This window comes from Pezoporus occidentalis, unplaced genomic scaffold, assembly GCF_034315485.1.
Source record: "Pezoporus occidentalis ecotype Australia unplaced genomic scaffold, CSIRO_AGI_Poc_V1 ctg131, whole genome shotgun sequence".
Classification (NCBI taxonomy): domain Eukaryota; kingdom Metazoa; phylum Chordata; class Aves; order Psittaciformes; family Psittacidae; genus Pezoporus; species Pezoporus occidentalis.
In genome coordinates this window covers 1,191,635-1,213,372 of record NW_026913115.1, presented here as the reverse complement: position 1 = coordinate 1,213,372, position 21,738 = coordinate 1,191,635, and the positions used below count along the sequence as shown (strand labels likewise).

Genomic DNA, 21,738 nt, shown 5'->3' with positions numbered 1-21,738 from the left:
AATTTCCACTTCAAGTAAGTCACATTATCATTTGAAAATTTTCATTGAGGCACAATAAAAAAATAAAATAAAATGTCATAGAAATCTGTGAGACACAGAATCTGAGACATAGAATCTCTGTCTGTGTTACCTCAGAACTCTTCAACATAAAGGAATAAATCCTACAATGGCTACATTTGGTTAATTAAGAGTCAAGATTACTTTAAGGGTGATGCTTTTCCTTATTTGTTACAAAATGCCCTTTTGATACCATGGAGATGAAAGCACAATTTTAACAAAGACTGCTCAGAAAAATATACCTACTGCTATGTGGCTATTTTATTCACAGAATGTAATGCTCAGTACCCAGCTGTACAGGCAGTAAGAATATCAGCAACAGAGAGCATATTAGTAAACCAAAGATCACAATGTGCATTCATTTTCAACTCCTAGTAACAATAACCAGAGAAAACTATCAGGACATTCAGATAGCTGGTGAAGAACACCAAGGATATGAGGGCCCTCAAGAGCCAGGTCAACCTGTCCTCCATCAGCAAACTCCTTTTGTGCTGGAGTTGCACCACAGATGTCTGCAAGGCATGAAAAAGCAAAGTCAGGTACAGTTACCAATGTGCTTCAGATCTCCCAAAGTCTGCCTTGTATTTGATAGATCATACTGAATATTAAAAGCCTGTTAATAACTGCAGCATAACTGATTAACAGATAAATCACTGGAATGATATATTAGGGTCCCACTACTTAGCAGGCTGATTATAAAGCTCTTAAAATACCATCTACCTTCTCTTGAAGGGCTTTTCAAACATATTCTACTATGGGCCTGTAAAGTCTATCAAACAGAGTTTTAAGTGAAAAACTGTGTTCTGAAGTACAAAGATTCCTTTTCCTTAAGAGAAGAGACTCTTTTCACAAAAAAAATTCATGAAGGCATTTTCCTGGACTTCTCGTATTTATTTATTTCTGAAACAGCCAAAATGTTGGTGACCAATGATTTCCTCAAGGTTAAATAACTAGTGTTTTAAAATCTTATGATTCTCAATTATTTTTTTTCATCAGAAATATTCTCTGAAGGAATCCTGTGGCCTATCACATGCTTATTAGAAACATATTGCCTGTTTCAGAATTCCCAGGGAATTAAGTAGACATCTCTGGAGATTCTTTTAAACAACTAAAGATAATGAAATATAATATAGTTCTTTACAGTTTTTGTGAGTGCAAATTTAGTGATTTTCAATCACCCAAATGGGATAAAGCCTAGTTTGGTAGTAGTAAGAATTCTGCCATTTACTGCCTATGAAATAGCAGGAAATTTTTAATTTCCTTCAATATTCTATTGTATTTCCCTTCTCTTCTTGGGATATCCTGCAGAATGTAATGCTTACAAGATGTATTTTGTGAGCCAAGAAGTACTGGGGAAAACATATTAAACTAGGCCAAAAAGAATACCTATTGGCCATATGCAATGCCTCAAGTAATTCACAACTCTCCATCATTATTCATTTATGTGGATCCTTTGCAAAACAAGCATCTTTCTTTTAAAATTGTGAGTGCATGGATATCTGTACTCTAAATGAGTGATCAGGACAAGTTGTAGCACATCACTTATTGCATTTGCATTTTGGTCCACATGACCAGTTTCAAACATTAAAATCTTGTAAGTGCAGGTAACAGATAACCTGTTTTTCATGTAACAGGAAGAAGTTTCACATCCCACAAAGAATGATTTGGGGCACTTTCTTTAGAAACAGAAAGATTTTGTTAATTGAAATTAGTATTTTCACACAAAAAGAAGAGTCAGGTTCACATTTAGGGAAAATACAGAACTGTCTATTAAACACATGCAACTAGCAGGAATGTGTAGTGTTTGCAGTTCTCAGCTAAAGGATTTAACTTCTGAAATTTTGTTTCAAAACTGGAAGTTGTGCTTGTCTGTCAGATCCTTTCCTGACAATAAGACCTAACCATTCAAAGCAACTACATTTCTGGAAACAACAGATTAACATTTCTCTCAAGCTATTTCAATTTAATTTAATTCAAAATTAAATATTTCACAGTATATTAAATATTTCACCCTATCAGCACAAATAAAGTTTATATAGAACTGTTACTGGGTTTCCTCCCTTTTAGAAGAGTGTTCAGCTAAGAGAGATACTTGTTTTTCAAGCCATTAACTTTTCAATACCTTGCCCCCTGTAGGAGTCACCTGGTAGCTTACCACTCAAAAGGTTTAATTTTATTTCTGCAGCATCTGCTGATCATTCCTCCCTTTCTAGAAAAATTTAATCAGTATTTAGTTACTTGTTTGCTGACATATGTGTCTTTCAGGCATGATTCTCCCATGTTGCTACCCAGGTTTGTACTATGAGCCAAAATGATAGGGATTAACTATGGCTGAGGAATTTTGTCTTTTTCTTTGAGAACTTTGTTCTTTGCCTTGGAATATTTGAGTACAATGAATCAGGTGCTCTACCATAAGCATCTGCACTAGGGAAATCTCAGCTGTTATGGTGCCTCACTTTTCCTAGAAGTTTAGCTTTACTGCAAAACACCTTGGTTCCACCTTTTATATACCTGTAACAAACGTCTGATGACGTTTTGGTTTTGTGGTAGGTTTTTGTATTTAGTAGAGTAATGCAAGCATAAGAGTTTCACCTTTTGTACATTTTTGCAAATATGTAACAGTCATAGGTGTACAGAAGCATCTGGAAATGCAAACTTTAAAGGCACGAATTTAGTGAGACAAAAATTAAGATTTCTTTGCTTTACTTTTTTGAGAGAAGGCAGCTCATTCAAGTTTTTAACACTTCCAGTAATCAAGCTTGGAACTTAAAACATGCAACTTGTTCGTGTCAAAGACTGAACTCTCACTTGTAATACAAACACATTGGCTTTTGTAAATTTAAAAGCTATATCTTTCCAAAGAATCCCCATTTAAAATATTCCGTATCTGCTAAAGGATAGGAAGGCCCTGCAGAGGGATCTGGGCAGGCTGGATTGATAAGCTGTGGCCAATGGTATGAGATTCAATAAGGCAAAGTACCAGGTCCTACATCTGGGTCACAACAACATGCAACACTACAGGCTTGGGGAAGAGTAGATGGAAAGCTGCTCAGCGGAAAGGGACCGGAGGGTGATGACCGACTGCTGAACATGAGCCTGCAGTGTGCCCAGGCAGCCAAGAAAGCCAACAGCATCCTGGCCTGTATCAGCAACAGCATAGCCAGCAGGGCCAGAGCAGTGATCATTCCCCTGTACTCAGCACTGGTGAGGCTGCACCTCAAATCCTGTGCTCAGTTCTGGGCCCCTCACTACAAGAAAGACATTAGGGTACTTGAGTGGGGCCAGAGAAGGGCAACGAAGCTGGTGAAGGGTCTGGAGAACACGTCTATAATGAGGAACGCCTGAGAGAACTGGGGTTGTTTAGTCTGGAGAAGAGAAGGCTCACGGGGGGACCTTACTGCTCTCTGTAACTACCTGAAAGGAGGTTGTAGTGAGGTGGGGGTCAGTCTCCTCTCCCAAGTAACAAGCAGTAGGACAAGAGGTAATGGCCTCAAGCTGTGCCAGTGGAGGTTTAGTTTGGATATTAGGAAATATTTCTTCACAGAGAAGAACAGGAACAGGCTTCCCAGGGAAGTGGAGGAATCAGTGGAATTGTTCAAAACTGTCTCTGGAAGTGTTCAAAAACCGTGTAGATGAGGCCCTCAGTGATACGGTTTAGTGGTGGTCTTGGCAGTCCTGGGATAATGGTTGGGCTTGATGATCTTAAAGGTCTTTTCCAATCCAGTTGATTCTATGATTCTATATGAGTCCATAAAGTCAATTAAGGTTTTTGGCTTGAAGCAGGTAACAGACACATTCAAACAATTAGAAAAGGCCAAAATATATTATGCAAATTGGATGTATTTAGTATGAGCTCTCTGCAATTTCTATATAAACAAGTGATAAGAATGTTTTCTTTAAAGGCCAACGTGATTACTGCAAAAACTTCACACATTCACCTTCTGCCTAATGAAAAATATGTATTTTTGCTTAGAGTTATCCTTAACATGTTAGCCATCTATAAACAGGAAAGATTTTAATGACACCTTTTGTTCTAGAATCTCTTACAACATCAGCACATTTTAGCTCTGGTTTTCTATGAAACAAGAAAAGGAAACGAAAAACAAACAAACTAACAAATAAAAGGAGAAACAAGTCATCTTCCTGTGATACCCACAGAAAAAAATGAACTACTTGAACATAGGTAAAAATGGTTCAAACTATGGATGCAGCAAAAGGCTGGAAGGTTTCTCAAAATCCTCACACACACTGAAACACTGACTGATGAGCACCAATAACACTTTCTAAATCAGGAGCAATTACAGCAAAATCAAACTTGTCATTCTTCAGCTTACTGAACTAAGACTTTTTTTTTTCCTAAACTTGAAACTTTACCACAGATGTTTCAAAAGACATTCTGTAGGCAAAATCAGGCTAAGTAACACATGTGAAGGACTCATTACTGTCTACAGAGTAAATTAAGTCAGAATAAACGTTTACATGGAGGAAGGCCTAGAAGGAGCTTATATTTCCTTGTTTGTATGCATTTTAGTCAGACCCTAAATGTAATCTGTACATAGTTTTTTGTGGTTTCATAAAACGTTGTTAAAACTGTCCAGCCTCCTGATAGGTACTGTATGATGTTGCAAAAGGCTTATTGTTCTCAAACTCTTTGCACTCTAGAAACAAACAATCACTTCCATCTGCAAAAGGCAGCTGAACAAAAATAAAAACTAAATTGTAGTAGAAAGGAACATCTAGACAGCAGGGAAAAAGGATTGACTGCCACAATTTATTGCTATAGTTTAAAAGGTGCTGCAACTTTACCATGGTAGCAGAGGCAGGGGACTTACAGCAATATTATTCTTATTAGAGCACTGCACTCTCAGAGAAAACAAGAGTTCATTCATAGACATTAAAGACAGTTGACAAAATGTGAAGAAGTGATTTGTACTTCATGGCAAAATGGTATATCCTCCCCTTTCCTGTTATGATCCGTAGTGGAACATACCAGACATCTAGTGAATGTGGTCCACTGTTCAAAAGCAAGATTAACTGAGATGCTCCATGGCAAGCAAATAAATTTGTTTCTAGTGAAATAATTATTCCTATAGAATGTCATCCCCTCTCACAGCATAGACAGGTGACGACATTCAATAAAATGTGATTTTTATTCCCATTTTCTTGACATGAAGAGATATATGACTTACTCTGTTCCTTTGAATTACAGGCTCTGAGGTCATGTCTTATTTTTTTAGAATGCCATCACTGACTACATAATAGTTAAGTGACTAGGAAAAATGGGAATATTATTTTCTATTCAATACAAACCTGTGTAAGTATCTCAAAGAGCAGTTATTCATGCAATATGCCCAGCAATATCGCAGTCTTTGTTTCTTTATTTTCAAAAGGTAATCCTGCCTATATTTGAGCTACTTAGGTATATCTATAGCAAGTTACTATATGACAAGTGATCCAAATATGACAAGAGCTATTATCTATAAAAAAAAAGAATCTATAACTCTTTGTACCATCTAATATTCTTTAGCATTTCAAGTAATTAGCAGCTTATTCCAAAAACATTTGAATAGTTAACAGATTTGATACCTATGGTTAGTCCTCATTAAAATTACGATTACATGATATAATTACATGTAAATAAGAAAAATGAATTCAATAAAACTCTCAGCCTTTTCAATGTTGGGCACTATGTTGGGAATCATATAGTACGTACAATTAGATTTATACTGCTAAGCTAAAAATATTGGTGAAGATCTAAAAATGACGAACAGTGCCTTTTAAATTAATGTCTTATTAGTTGAGTGAAGTACACTGACAAAGAATAATTTATGCTTATTCAAACTGCTCTCGACATCTTCAGGTGTTTCCAAATGAGCTCACAGAAGAGTGATTAAATGCATCTGATAACAAGCCACACATTGCTGAAATTACTTACCGCCTCATTTTATGATTAATTAAACATGTAGATTAAAGTTGCAAAAGAATTTAGATTAATGAGCAAGTTAAGTCTTGCTGATATAAGTGAATTGGGAATTGGATGCTCTGTGGAACTTTATAAACATGCATCTTATAATGAGTAAGACAAGGCTACATGTTGAATCCTGGCCACAAGGGCCTTTGACGATGCAGTCTTTTTTAACATGGTTTGACAGCTTTCAAATAACATTCTACTACAGACTTTAAACTTTGTGCATTGCTGTAAAACATGAGACTACATAACTCATGTAATAGGAGTACAATTATTTCAAAGCTCTCCAAGGTAATGACCCCCTGTAGCAGCAGCTGCTCAGAAAAATTACAAGCTCGATTGTTATTTTAATCAGAGAGAGTTTAGCAGTTAAAAGCAGTTACGCAACTAGTAAAATTATACGACACTCCATCAGTAGCCTTATAGCATCCTTCATAGTCCTGTTCCTCTCAAATTCCCCCTTCCAAAACCTTAGTCTTATGAGTCAAAATGGGTGCTCAGTCATTCACGAAAAATACAAAGCCATTTATTAAGCCTGGTTTCTGTGCAAGGCAAGGTAAAGTTTAAATTTATTATGATTCTTATCAGCTCCAAGGCTGTGTCAAAATATCTGCTAGGTTTGCCAAGTGTCCATTTTTTCTCTTTTAAGATCAGCTATACCTAATCCACAAGGCTTAGTCCATGTCTGAAAGCCAAGTTGGATTTTACAACTTTGCTGGTCAAAAGCAAATCAGATCTCTCAAAGAGAAGTATTACACTTTGTACAAGGATGCTGAAATTGAAGCTGCTGAACTATCTGTATGCTTATATTAAGTTTCACGATCTACTGCATAAAAGAAACCCTTGCAGACTCACCTAAGATACCTGGTTAATTTTAGACCATTCAGTTTTTATTTTTAAAATTTAGATAAGGATCCATTTCCTTGCTCTGGCTGCATCCTTTCAAGTTACAGTGTAACTTCAAAGCATCAAAGTTCCAGCTAACAAAATTCAAGGAAAACCAGAAACAAAAAGGTCTACGTAACATAAGCTGCATATGACAGATACTAACCTCAGGTCATTCATATATGCTCAGCTTTTCTGAGCACACATATCACCCGAAGTACAATGTCTTAATTTTTAATTCTACAACAAAACACATGCTTTGAATACTTTGACTACTTATTGATTCACTATAGCACTTTAGCATAAGTTAATTCTCAAACTTCAGTTGGACTGATGCACATAAGTGTATCATTTAGAATATCGAGACTTACCGAAAAGGTAATCTTTCTGCTTGGCATTAGAAATTCAAAAATTAAAGAATATATTATCTTTCTCTAACTTTATTATCCTTCAGAACACATTTATTCCCATCCCTTAAGTTTACCACTAAAGACTACCTTTCCTGGATTCAGCTATTTGCTCAGAGCAAGGCAGCTCTGCCCCTCTCCCTGTCACCATATTACACTGAAGCTGTATTCAAAATAAAGTTAAAAAAAGGAAACGGAATTAATGCACGAACAGATTTTTAAAGAGCAATCTGATCTTCATTGAAGCAGTAGGCTTCAGAAAGACTATACAAAAAGTACAGTTACCTCATTAAACCTTTAATTAGTCAACTAGCAAAGCTCTGTTCATCCTGTTTTCAACAGAAAACATCCTGCAATGTATTTTAAAAGACCCTAAAGAAAAATTTCAAATGTATCAACAAATGATAATTCTCACTTATGCTTGCTGAGTCAGAATTGAAAAGTGATTTAGATACTTATATGCATAGCTACTATAAACTTCCAGAAGGATTTAGACTCCTAAATTGAACTGACTGGAATTTTCAGATACTCCAGCATTCTGTAAACAAACTTGAAAACCTAAAGCAAAACTCTGACAGAAATCTGCTGAGATTTCAGTCCTGAAAAGTCCTGGGAGGGTCTATTGTCAGGTTTGTCTGAGGCAGCTATCTGAAGCATCCCATAGATGTGCACAGTGAAACTGGTATTTTGAAACTGATACTGCAGTTCTTAAGTCTTTGGATACTTTAGAAGTGCTCTGGGACAATATACTTCACTGGCAAAAAACCGAGACCACTCTTAACTATGCAGTTACTTCTACCCTGCAAGCAGGTTAGAGTTCTTATGTTACTAAGAAACAAAAAATAAAGTATGCAGATGAAACATAAAGATATACAAGAACTATAACAAATATTTTGCCCTGGAGATTTGCCAGTGGAAAATGTTGCTAACTTGTCTCTTTCTTCCAGAAGAGCATATCCAGCAAATCCTGCCTACTGCAGAATATGTTTTCACAGACAGAAGACAGCTTCAAAGCTATCAGTCAGACCTGACTAAAGAGAAGGATCCTCCTACTCAGCTGTTCTCCAGAATTAGATCTTTCCAAGATGTAAACATGAAAAAAATCTTAACTACAGAATTAATGAAAATAGCTCTGATTTATAATCCATATCTGATTTACACACATATCTTCTACTGTAAGAAAACAAGCATCAAGAATTATTACTGCTTTCCTTTTTTTCCTATCTCAGTAATTGCTCAGAAGCATCGCTGAAGGCTGGACCAAAGAATATCCTGGCTTCCTGGCTTTTGTGTGGCCCATACTGCTTGGCAGATGAAATCGAAGTTGTAAACCAGTTTGAAATTAATTGTTTCAAAAGAAGACATCTTCACAGTGTAATATAGAATAAAAGAAGAAACCAAAGCTGGAAGGAATTAAGGAGTGGCTTTTTAAACCATCATTGTGCTAACATATGAAACATATTAAATTCTTCTGCTGGCAGAGCTGGCTTGCATTCAGGATTGAGGGAAGCAATGTCAGCACAGGAATAAGCCCAACATGCACTCCTAGAAAACAGACAGAAATATGTGCCAGTAGCACATGGAGAGAGATATCCCAAAGAATGCTCAGATGATATTTGACATCACTAACACATGACAACAGACTACATTATATTTAAAGATAAGAACAAGGATGACATGTCTACGCTTCCAAAACTCTTCACGCTTCTCTAAGCTTCTAATATTAAGCATCTTGAAATACCCTTAAGCATCTCCCTGTGCAAGTGTAAAAACAAAGGAAAAATAAGGAGCATCTAAACATTCTATCTCATGACACAGCTGACATTTTATCAATTTCATTAAATGAATTAATGCAAGGATATAATACATAATGCACTTGGATATAGTTTAGAGTTAGTAAAGCTAAATGTATATTAGCAGATTTAAACTAATTCTAAGGAATCTGTACTGGTAATACTGAAAGTCCCCACAGCAGTGGCTAAAATTTACCCTTTGCTGAATGGAAATATATCCAGTGGGGGACACAGAAAAACAACTAACCATTTTTCTGTGTCCTTAAACAGTGTTAAAATAAGTCTAAAGAAAGGATTCCCAAAACCCTGTATGTATGGTTTCATTCCTGAGTAAGAACTGTTAGTAAAACTATCTTTTCCCTCCTTCTTTTAAGGGATCTAGAAGTTAGTATTATCCCAAAACACTAAAAAAAAAAAAAATAAATAAATATTGTTAGATATCATGGTGATGATGTCAACAGTACGTGCCCAAAGATAGTTAAAAAGCAAATTCAGCAGGCTTATGGACTACAATATTGGCAGTTTTCAGTCTGCCATCTCACACAAATGACATTACAGGGAGGCCAACAAAAAAAAAAAAAACAACCCACAAACAAAAAAACAAACAACCCAAAAAACAAAAAACCCAAAACAAAAAACAACCACAACAAATCATCAAAACATTAAACCCAAACAAAACAAAAAAACAGATTCCAAAGAGAAAAGAGAATTCGTTGTTCTATTAGTCTCCCAAAATCAGTATTTTGAAATAACACTCAGGTATAGGTCTCCCTTTTTTGTCTTGGATACCAATTATTGCTCATACTTATCTGAGATCTAGCAGGTAAATGCTAGATATAGTCAACAGAGAACAACAGAGGAAGATATTTTGAAGGGGCATCCCTTGTATGTTATTTGGTTTTAGCTTAAGCCAATTTTAAGATTTAATTAAAATTAAGATCTTCAGTATGTTCTCTATTGGGTATTCAGAGAGCCAAAATTGGGTTTCATCATTCCAGAAAGCCACATATCTCCTGTGTATGGCAAAAAGTTAATCTCAATGGATCTCACAGCAATTTCATCAAAATACTAAATAGGAGCAAGAGCATAGAGTTGTCAAACACTATAGATGAGTGCTCCGGGAGCAAAGAACTAGTCATCCACCAAGCGTCACAGGCTTTTCAACATATTTCCATTTTCCCTGGGATTAGTTGAAGAATGAAAAGCAGAGTTTGGCAACCAAATAGATGTCTCTGTTTAGAAAGAAGTAAGGAGAATGAGGACAGATTACTTCCTTTATTTTATAGGCAGGAAAAGCCATCCATCAGAATGATGAACGCTGTACCTTTATAGGCTCAAGGCCCATCTCTGAAGGTCTCGCGATTTTAGCAACTCAGTGGTACAATTGTGCACTCAGTGCTACTTTCCTGCTAATTTACTGAAAAAATAATAAAAAAAAAAGGAAAAAAAAAAAAAACCAAAAACAAACAACTCACCACAGTTTAATAGTAGACAAGAATTGCTGAGGACACCAAGTAACAGTGCTTTTAATAATAACCAAACCTTTGACTACCTTAGAGAATGAGTAGTTTGATTCAAACTGTAAAAGACAAAGACACAGATGGTTTTGCTGTCTTTTTTTTTTTTTTTTTTTAATTTTCTGACAGGAATGGCAAGCCCATGAATGCCAGTTTGTATTCATACGACTATCTATGGGAACGGATTAGATGTTCAGAAAGAGTGGATTGTGTCATGGGGTTCATGAAACATAGCAATGAATGATCATAAGTGAAGAGCAAGCAGGAGTAAAAGGGAATTCTTATGTTCGCATCAAGAGCTATGAACCATTCAAGGGCACTGCCAGGTCCTGATGTGGAAATATCAGGAAAGAATTTCAATGCTGTTGTATCAGAGATTTTTTTTCCAGTTGGGGCAGAAGGGGAGCAGGGGGAGCATGAATTTATATGAGTCATTATAAAGACAATGAACTTATGATCTTTATTGCCACATTAAACAGCAACTTTAGTAACTGAGAAATCTTTTGTGTTTGGAGCTCTATAGATTAACAGGATGCCCAAACTAATCTGGGAGTCTAGAAACAGGAGTAAGTGGTTATTCTCAAAAGACTGTATTTCAATAGACTTCTCAGGCATTGGAGCTTGGATAGGAATATAATGACTACTCCATCATCTAATATCTGTTAAAGACATTTAAATACTTCCTTAGTAATATTACTTCCTCTGGTTCCAACAACTGCAGACCAAGATGTCCTGGGAAAATATTCTCTTATCTGTAGAGCCTCTGTTTTTTCTGTTACTATGAAACTTCTACCCTTCATTAACATTCAAATCACTTTCTTTCTCTGCAGCTGGTGGAAAGGCACTTCACTTTTTTGTCCTAGCAGTGATATAGCAGAACCTTTAACCAAGAACAGGATGTGTCTCAGAACACCTTTAAAGTTTGTAAATTCTTTGGGATTTTTTAGAAACTTGACAACAAATTAGAGAAACTGTCCAGTAAATAGCTGCAATAAGGAACCGTCCATTTCCGGGCTGGGCTTTTTTTCCCATTTTTAGAACGATTACTTTGAATGTACTGGCCTTAAACTCTGCAAAAGAGGCTATTCCACAGGATTGTTCTGGTAAGAAAAGACTTTTGTTTCTTGTAAAAAAAAAACCACAATCTCAAAAATATGCTGCTTTCCCTAATGCCAGGTAACTTCTTCCACTCACAGAAATACTAAAAACTGTAATCCTACATCCCTGAAGAAAGAAAGACCACTTTTAGGACAACAGAATTCAATACTTTCAGCATTTCCTATAGGCTTAGTGGTTTTGCAAACGGACTTTTGCAACACTATCAAAGAGACCTTCAGGCTGGTCAAATTGGCAGAGAAATTGGAAAGTAAATTTGCAAGAAAAAACAGATTAATTAGATGAGCCAAAGAGATAATGGCTAACACTGTTCCTTTTAGTAATACCACCCACTTATACCTTCCCTGGACAGAATTATATATTTATGACATATTTCAGTGACTTTTGATATGCAGCACTGGAGAAGGAAATACCTGTTTTAATGGCTCTAGCTGACTATTTGGGAATTTCTAAACTCAAGGTTAAATACTAATTCCCAAAATGTTTGAGCATTCTTCAGTATTATCAGCAAAGAATAGTCTTTATCGTTTAAATAAACTATAAAGACAAAGGTTAATGTATTTATTATAAATACTATTTCCATCATAAAAGAAAAAAAAAAAAAACAAAAAAAAACCAAAAAAAACGTTTTATCTTGCAACTGGATAAAACACAGAATATTTCTAGATCTTGGATATAGACTTATACTATTTATATATATTTTATTTCATCATTCTATTTCAAAATTATTTATCTTTAGATTTAACTTTTAAATAGTGATTATGTTTGTTAAAAAACAATCTTCTTCCATTCTGTACAGTTTGCAATACTGTGTATGTTACTACTGTCATTAACGATAACGTTGCCAATAAATTAACAAGAAATGATCAATCACTTTTTACATCCCTGCTGTTTCTGTAGAATTTGTTTAACTAATTTATAACAGCAAGATTTCTTTTAGGTATTCACTTAATTTCATGATAGCAAAATTCTCTAAAATTATGATAGGCCAAGTGGTTATTTCCACAACTGAAGCTTAATCTGAAAAATAAGCTTTTGGTGCAAAATTACTGAAAAATAGTAACAAGGTAAGAAACATGTACGGTTCCTGTATCAATTAGAATATGCAGAACCCTGCATGAATTAGAACACACAAAACCCTGCTTAAAAGCAGGAAGACATTTCCTAGTGGTTGTGGGAAGCTTTAAAGTTATTAGTATCTCAGTAGTTTAAAATTGCACTACTGAACAGTACTACAGGTAGTAGCAGTTGCTACTACTACTACCACTGTATTAGCAATTGTAATCAGTATTACAACCATTCCTAGAGAACCCCACTAATCCTCTTTTGGGGCACTAGGCTTTGCCATATATTATAAGACTATAGTTTAAAGAGGTGAAATAGTCAAAGATTAAGAAAGAAAACCAAGATGAAGTAAGCTGTTCAGAACCATAAAGCCAGGTACAGTAACCATTACACTTATTGCAGGTCAACCTGACTGGATGCAAGCTGCATGACCTTAAAGGGTTTGCATTTTCATAACTCATGAACATTTATGAAAACAAGTATCTTCTCTATACACCCAAACTGGAAAGAATCTGAATGGCCACCAAGAAGAACGTTTAGGAAAAATACATCAGAGCACGGTACTTACCTGAGAAACTGGAGATTTGCACTAACTTTCACAGAGAAACAAGTGCACTTAAGATGATCCCTCCCATCTTTACCAATTCAAACCACAAAATTAGTCTCTAGGACATAGCCTCCCTTCCATTTGCAGGTGCAGCTCCCCTGCATGCTAATGTTGATCACATATGCTTACAAAGCAAAGCAAATTCCCTTAAATTTCATTGAGCTGGACAGAGTAATATTTCAAAAAGCAGCGGCTGTTGCTAGCATTTAAGTTCATCAGAAATCCTTAGAAAACTTCCCCAAAACACATACCATATCTGAGCTCAAGTTAAGAAGGCTTTTCTCTGAAGAGTCTTGAATCACTTTAATGTAGATTCTAATGCTGCCTTACCCTGCTTTCAGAGTAGCTAGTAAATTCAGCTTTACTACAGTACTATAAAGACGTGAAAGAACTGTAACAGCATCTAAAAATGAGCTTTTACCACTATACTGTTCAGTTTAGAAAACTCTGAAGAGAACACTGATGGAAAGTGTTAATGATTGTTTGCAGATTTCCCAAGAGGAACGAGGTAAGACAATTCACTATATTTTTGTTACAAAATGTAAATTACAATACCCTCGTGAATCTGCCACACTCCAAGAGGAACTAAAAGAAAGATGTAAACAACACTGTATTTCAATAGATTAATTAAAAAAAAACAGTTATCCAGCAGCCATACTAATATAACCAGTACCATCCCAGTGAAGATCTCAGTATTCACAGGATTTTAACTCCTGCAAAGTCTTGCCAATTGCAAGGAAGCACCCTGAAGTACTTAATGCACGTTGCTGAATTAAGGCCTTAATCATGTATGCATATACCTCTGAGCAGTTTGCATTAGATCATCAATACAGTCTCAATATACGGGGTAAGTAGGGAAATACCAGATGTTCATGAGTCTGTGATCCTTTAGCTTTCAGGAGGTGAAATGACTTCTTTACCATATCCATGTTTCTGACCCTGAATTTCAAGCCTGAAAATGAATAATTTCTTCCTTGGGTGATGAAAATGAAATTATTTTACGGCCATAGCCCATCCCCAGACTCTGCAAACTATGTCCATTGCCTCACCTCAGTCCTGTAACTCATAAATGGCACAGAAGGTAGTGAGAAAATGCAAAAAGGGTCGGCAGTGTCTCCCTGGCATCTCTGCATGGCAGCTGGTGAGACAAAACAAAATATCAGATCATTGCCTACAGAGTCTATTGGCAACTCTCAGTTGCATCTGGGAACAATGGCCCATCAAAGCTAACTATGCATTGTTAATATCCCTACCTAATCCAGGCAATGGGAAAGGAAAGTACAAAGTCCTCTAGCAAATCCTACAACCTTCCAATCACTCTCATCTCTGTTTTCCTGAGTTTTGCAAGCATATACACAACCATTATTACAATAGTTTCTCCAATGTTGCCATAAACAACACCCAGGGTCAGGCTGGGGGTGAGCGTGCATTCACCACTGCCAGAAGTAATTTATTCCACATTTCCACAAAATACACCACCAAATCACCAGTCCAAGGAGAAATGAGGGTAGTGTAGAACTTTCCTAAATGGAAATATTGGGGAAACCTTTTCCTGAGGGCTGGATTATGATTTTTGTCATACAGAATTTTTGAGCTATTGGGTTCTAAGCCTGCACAGTCAAGCTTGCAGCTATTGGCATGTTTGACATTTTAAACTATGAAATACCAACCTATTTTGAAATTGTCCAAATCATTAGTTGTGGAATTTTCCTAGCACTTCATGAATACCACTGTTAATTGGGCAATTAACTCAAAACTACAGAATATGCTGTGATGGCATGATATGATATAAGCCATGTAAAAGAAGGAACAGCCAAGCAACTCAGTATGTTGAAAGATATTAATGAAGTGGCAAAATCTGCCAGAAAAATAATAATGGGTGATTTTAACTACCCCAATATTAACTGGTTGAATAACACATCTGTACATGGTTTGGAGAAGCGGCTTATTGCTACTATAAATGGCTTCTTTTTGGAGCAGCTCCTTCTGGAGCACAGAGGAGGAGGAGTTCCACTCAGTTATTAATTTGTGTGAGTTTGTGTAGAGAGCAAGCATGGGTGTTCTGCTAAGCAACAATGGCCACAGGACAATGAGTTCGAATCTTGATGATGAAGATGATGAAATATTTCAAGTGGTAACCAAATAGTTAATGGCAGATGGGTGGGTGAGGAAAAACCCATAAACAACAGCCATCTCAAATGGGAAGCTGTTTTGAAGGAGTTTATTCACACACAGAAACAAACCACCGGAGTTAAAAAGAGAGTGTGGGGAGGAAGAAAGGCTAGCATGTTTCTGGGGTAAAGTACAAGAATCTATGTAGCCTTAAAAAAAAAAAAACCAAAACACACTCTTTGAAGGCATCAACTCCATCTAAATGCTTTTAATAGGGCAGAAGACAGAACACTGATTCTTGTTATAGCTTGCTGCTGAATATTCCACAAACTGAATCAAATCTCTAATGAATACTGTGGCAGTAAGAATTATAAATTCAGTTTAAAAAATAAAACAGGAAGAGAAAAAATATTATATTTGGTTCAATAATTATATAGTTATTCAAGTAAATCAGCCAGTGAAGAGAATGCATAAATGTTATCTAATGCGCAAATCTAGGAACCTGGAGTAAGATCTTGCAGCTGTTTTGAAGAATTTGGCAAAAAGGTAACAGAATGGTTATGTTCCCCTCATCATTCTCTAAAAGTTACAGTGATGTCCATAAAAATCATCATGAAGAACAAAAGATTACGAAACAATTAACTTACTACAGAAAAGTTATACACAGACATGGTAGCAATAGTCACTTCCTAGCAGGGGTTGTCTAGGAATGGGGCTGTGAAGGATCAGAAAAGGAGCTTGTTTGTTCCTTTATCATATTTCAAGACACAGAGATTAAAAATATATTAGGTTTCCATACTGGGTTAGAAAAGTCTTGGAGAGGGCAGCAGTCAACACCTGATATTTCAGAGGCAAGTGAATATACCTCAGTTCATACCAAACAAACCTTTGGGCCAAAGATTCCTTTCAAACCCATTCACACTTCTTAACAAACATAGATATAATGTCAGGCTTTAACGAACACAGTACTTGCTAGGGTGGGATGCTACCTTAATATATAATCAATTTTAAAAGGCAAATAACCTAGCTATGATAAAATTTTATCCAAGCAAGACAGGAGAAGAGAGTTCTAACAACTTCTTCAGTGGATAGAGGAGGGAGAGGGAGGGAGGGGAGATTCAATACAGTTGTGGGGTAAATGGCTTTTCAAAAATTGATATTAAAATCTGCATCATGATTTGGAGAAGGAAGTGTTCCATAAAATTAAGACTTTCTACCCATACTTTAAAAATACTGGACTAAGAAGCAACAAAATGACATAAAAACTAGTGTTGAAAAAAAAACAGAACATTGCATCTTAGAAAGAAAAATCTCAGCTATTTAGTTTCACCGATAGATTTTATAAATTCACTTGGTAAAAAGGAACAATGAAATTAAGTATCAATGGTATAAATAAACACTAAAGACAAAAATAAAATCATATCTTTAAATAAATCAATAGTGCATGTTCTCTTAAGGTGATCAAGTCTAAAAAGTATCTCAGAAATACAGGAAAAATAAAAGTGAGGTCAGTGAACTTCACAGAATTGTTTAATAAACCAAGTACATTCTGGAACACTTGTCTCTGAAATGCAAAGGGCTGCCTACTTTCCACTGATGGATTAGCCAATCATGAGCCTAATTTGATGTTCATCAAGCTTCTACTGAAATAGAATCAACGGGCATTCTCACACACTCTGAAATAACCATATCTCCAACCCCTTAAGCCTGCTGTGGAAGCACCTCTCAAGTTTTAGGTAGCTAGTTATGACGTATTGGGGAACTAAATTTTTACCTCACTTTCATCATGATAAGCTTGGCTTCAGGTTCCTGAGCTTTAATATGATCACTTCAGCAAGTCTTTGAAAGAAAACTATTATGCATTGAATATTAAAGCATTTGAGTAGAAAACTCACAGTAAGCCGGTAGGAATCCATACACACAGCCTACTTGCTAGCTAGTCATTCATTTTCATTCTGGTGCCCTACATTACTTTAGATCTTCTGCAGGACCATGTGTCTCAGTCAGACCCTCATTCCTGCCAGTTTCCAGATGAAAATCATCTCCCTTTCTACATCAAACTTTACTTTTTATACTGAAAATAAGTACTTCGAATCAAGTCTTACATTTTGTGAACTGTTTCACTGGGGAAGGCAGAAGTGAGAGATGAAACTTCAAAAACTCAGGTAACCTGCTTTGTTTTAGCATCAGAGAGTTGGATTAATTACTCCCTGGGGCTTTTTGGCTCCCGCAGGGAGCATCTTTCAGATTGTTTCAGAACCAGGATTATACAGTAATTTCTAATAAACTCATAAAGATAATATGGTATTTATACAATTAAGTGAAATTTTTGAATATTTTATGATGCACAGTACTGAATCCATCACATGCATGTATTAAAAACAGAAGCTGCTCCCAGTTAGTTCAAATTTATTTTGTTCAATGTCTTCTTAATGTAGATACCCCAAAATACCAATTCATCATCACTGTACATGAACATAAACTACTAAAAGTTAAAATGAACATTTTCAAATTATTTATATTTTAATTATTAATGAAGGTACTGCCAAGAAGAAAAAATATAATGGAAAATACATAAAAAAAAAAGAAAACACACTGATTTTTAAAATTGATCTTTATGCTCTATCTTTAATACCTTAAAGTAACATTTTTAATGGAAGCTTCACTTTGATCAGCTCTTTTTAATTAACTTCAGAAATGTGAGTGTTTTACAGTACAGTCTTTATCAACTTTTTTATTTAGCTATTAACACTTCCATTTTACCTCCAACAGACCATTATCAGATTTCTATCGAGTGAGGCTTTGGTATATACCAAAGATCTTGATACATCTAGCAAGCAGTTAACCTCTTACCCCACGCTCTCTGGTAACTGTGATTATGATGAATGAGTGGTTAGTTCTAAGCAATTCTGTTTTATGTCAATAAATGAATCAAACAGCCATTGGTACATGTGCATTAGGAAGACAAGAGAGAAAATGAAGCTGTCTGTGGACATTTTATAACCCTCACCGTTTTAAGTAATATGATTTGAAAAGTTAACGCCAACATCAATTCTTCGTGTTCATCCATATTACAGAATAAGAAATCCTTTGTGTAATTTCCATAGAATGAAAAATACTGTATTATAATTTACTGCTCACAGCACAGCTTACAGAAAATCCTCTTCACAGCCTTTCTAAGATCCTGCATTGTAGTTATTAAGCGACCCAAAGGTTTCATTTTGTGATGAATAACCGTTTCTTCTAAAAATATTTTGGCTCTGCAAATGCCAATCACTTGCAGCAAACCTATAAAACTCTGTCTAGGTATGGACATGTACAGATACTTTGCTTCCGTGTTCTTAATTCAGCTTAGCACAAATATTTGCTAAGATTCCTCTCTCCCAAGCATTGCATATAACTGCAACAGCATGTATAATTGTTTGGCTGAGCATTCACATTTCTTGCTTAGTACTTTTGCAAAGAATTTTTTAGACAGCAGATGGATCTAGTGCATTACATAGATCTCATCCAGCACACATATGGAGCAGCAGCAGAGCAAGGAATTCTCACTTATATCCAGAGCATGACAATCCTCTGAAACAACATTTCTAGCAGCAGCTTCACTAAATGAACCTCATCGAAAGGTAAAGCAAACACTACATATGTGGCCTCTGCCTTTGTGCAGGGTGTCAGAACCTAGCTGGATAGCGCTGTCACACTCGGTGGTGTCCTCATGTTAGTAAATGCTAGAGTCTAATAGCATGAAACCCTTCAGGTTTCTATGAATCAAAACTGTTATTTTGTATGTTTGCTGTTTTGTATGTTTCTTTTGTATGTTTTTCTCTCTACATTTCATTCTTCATAAAGACCTGAAGAATTCTGTGCTACATTAAGCATAAAAATCTCTCAGAAGTAGCTTAAGTGCACTACTTGCCTTTAAGAAAAAGTGGCTAAAATGAATACAATGCATATGGCTTCCACAATATGAACATTCTGTATATCTACGAATTTATCTACTTACTACCGAGAAACAGTCTGTACAGTCAACAGAGAAGCAGCCAAAACAATGATTACTGCAGGCAGAAGGTAAATGGGAACTCAGATGCTTCTGTGCCAGCATCCTGAAACAGACACTACTTCTACTAGAACTAGAAGTCTCTAGATGACTTCCGACAGCCACACAGCTTTGTGAACAATTCACCCAAGGGAGTCCATGAAACATCCCTGCTAGAAGCATAGCATGGGAGAGAAAACTTCAGATACTGAAAACCAAACAGAACTTTTCATAGGTTTGATTTAACTTCTGTCCTGTTCTTAGCAGATGAATGTCCCAGCCACTTTCCTCTCTCCTTCAGTGTTTTTTTCACACCTTCCTCTCTTCAGTTACAACTACAAAGCTCTGGATGGATGCAGCTATGCTTCTATTAGATCTACACTAGCAAATGTGCTTGGGTATCTATGCACCAGGTATTAGTCAAGCGTAAAGAAATGCCCCTTCCCCATTCCATTTTATTTTTACCCATCTGACTCTCCCAAGTACATCTAAAATATGTGTGTTTACAGAACCTTTCTCAGACAGAAAACTCTTCCAGGCAGATGCCTTACTTATGTATTTATTTATACACGTTATACACTGGAACTTTGTTTTTTTCTTAGAAAATATGTGTGCTACTGTCATGTAAGCATTGCATAAAACCAGTAAGGTAGTGTTCCACTAGAAACAGATTTTATGTTCATCATTTATAAAATAATCCAAAGAAAATAAAGCTTCAAATATGATGCCTCCAGCACATACATGCCAGAAAAGTATGGATGTAGCAGCAAATAGAGCTTCTAGTAAGGCATCCCTTTACTTTCTTAACAGGAATTTTGAAAGAAACAGCTCTTTCTACAAAGAGCTAACTGATAAGGTGGTAAACACCTCCTTGACCAAAATGCTGATGAACAGTTATACCTTATGAAGAGAAAAATAGAGATCAACTTTTTAAGAAGTGAGTTCCGTATATAGCTTTTGTAGAAAGTAGATGCTATATTTTACCAAACAGATTAACTGTAATTCAGTAGAACATTTAGATGTTGTCAGTTAAACCCGCAAAGGTAAATAGTCCCAAAGCCTCATATGTCTTCGCTTGTTCCGAATAAGCTGCACCTTCTTTGACTTTATCATGTAAATAATCATAATTTAATAGTTTTTCTCCCTTTAAATAAGCTGGTACAAATACAGAGCACCAATCAGAAGCTCTCTGGTGCAAATAAACACATTCTACATTTTAAATAGAACCATTCCAAAATAAAACAAAAAAGAATAAATATTGCCTTTAAAATAAGGTTGAGGAAAAAAAAAAAAAAAATCAAGTCTTGAGTTTGAACCAAAGCATTCTCCCTGATGATGGGCTGACTGGAATAAGTGTTTGAAAAGATAAAGTTTACTTACTCACAATCTCGGTTTTCTTGTGTTGTAATGTGTGTGCATGTGAGTGTCCCTCAGCATTTCTATTTTTGTTTTTAAACCTTCTTAAAAAAAGATGCTGCTATTTGTTTATAAAGCAGTTTGATTTTCACAGAACAGCTGCTCTCACAAGACACTGAAGTTTCATGATCTTTAACACCACTCATTTGGAGTGGGGAGGGACTCTGTCGGTGTTTTCACTTTGTAGTCAAGTCACAATAAAACGTTTACACAGAAACCAAGCTGCTAGTAAAAAAGTATTTCTAATTGCTGATGTAGAAGCAAAATTTGTTTTAAATGCTGTGTTACTAGAGGACATTTATTTTGCCACTTGTAACTTTAAATAACTATTGCAGTTTACTACTGGACAAACCTACTTGAGAAGAACAATTAAATTAAACCATGTTAAGACCACATTCTTGAAAAAAAGTAACCTTTAGTTAGGACAATTACACTGTGGGCATAACACAAAAGCACAAATGTCACATTTTCCATGAAATTTACTTTTGTATGAATCATCAATCCTGTTTTCTCCTGAACAAAACTAGACAAATATGACAAAAAAAAAACCAAAACATCCAAAGTTGTCTGAACTGGATGATCCAAGTAATTACATGTTACAGCAGAATGCATCTATGACAAAACTTAAAAAAATTTGAGGAAAAAGTTATTATAGCCCCTGGTTGAAACAGCTTTGGTATAGACTTATAGCAGTATTTAACTGATCCTGAGATGTATTCCCATATAAAAAAAAAAATGTACAGTTTCAAAGATCAGTCT

General features: G+C 35.8%; 1 protein-coding gene across 4 annotated transcripts in view; it reads right to left on the bottom strand.

The window, feature by feature from the left end:
• SOX6 (SRY-box transcription factor 6) overlaps positions 1 to 21,738 on the bottom strand; it is a 374,155-nt gene that overhangs the window by 294,010 nt on the left and 58,407 nt on the right. Inside the window, exon 3 of one of the 4 annotated variants that reach the window (XM_062608903.1) lies at positions 14,465 to 14,553. The exons of the other annotated variants lie outside the window; for them this stretch is intronic. The gene's annotated coding sequence lies outside the window, so the exon portion shown is untranslated. The remainder of the gene's footprint in view (positions 1 to 14,464; positions 14,554 to 21,738) is intronic. 4 annotated transcript variants of the gene reach the window in all.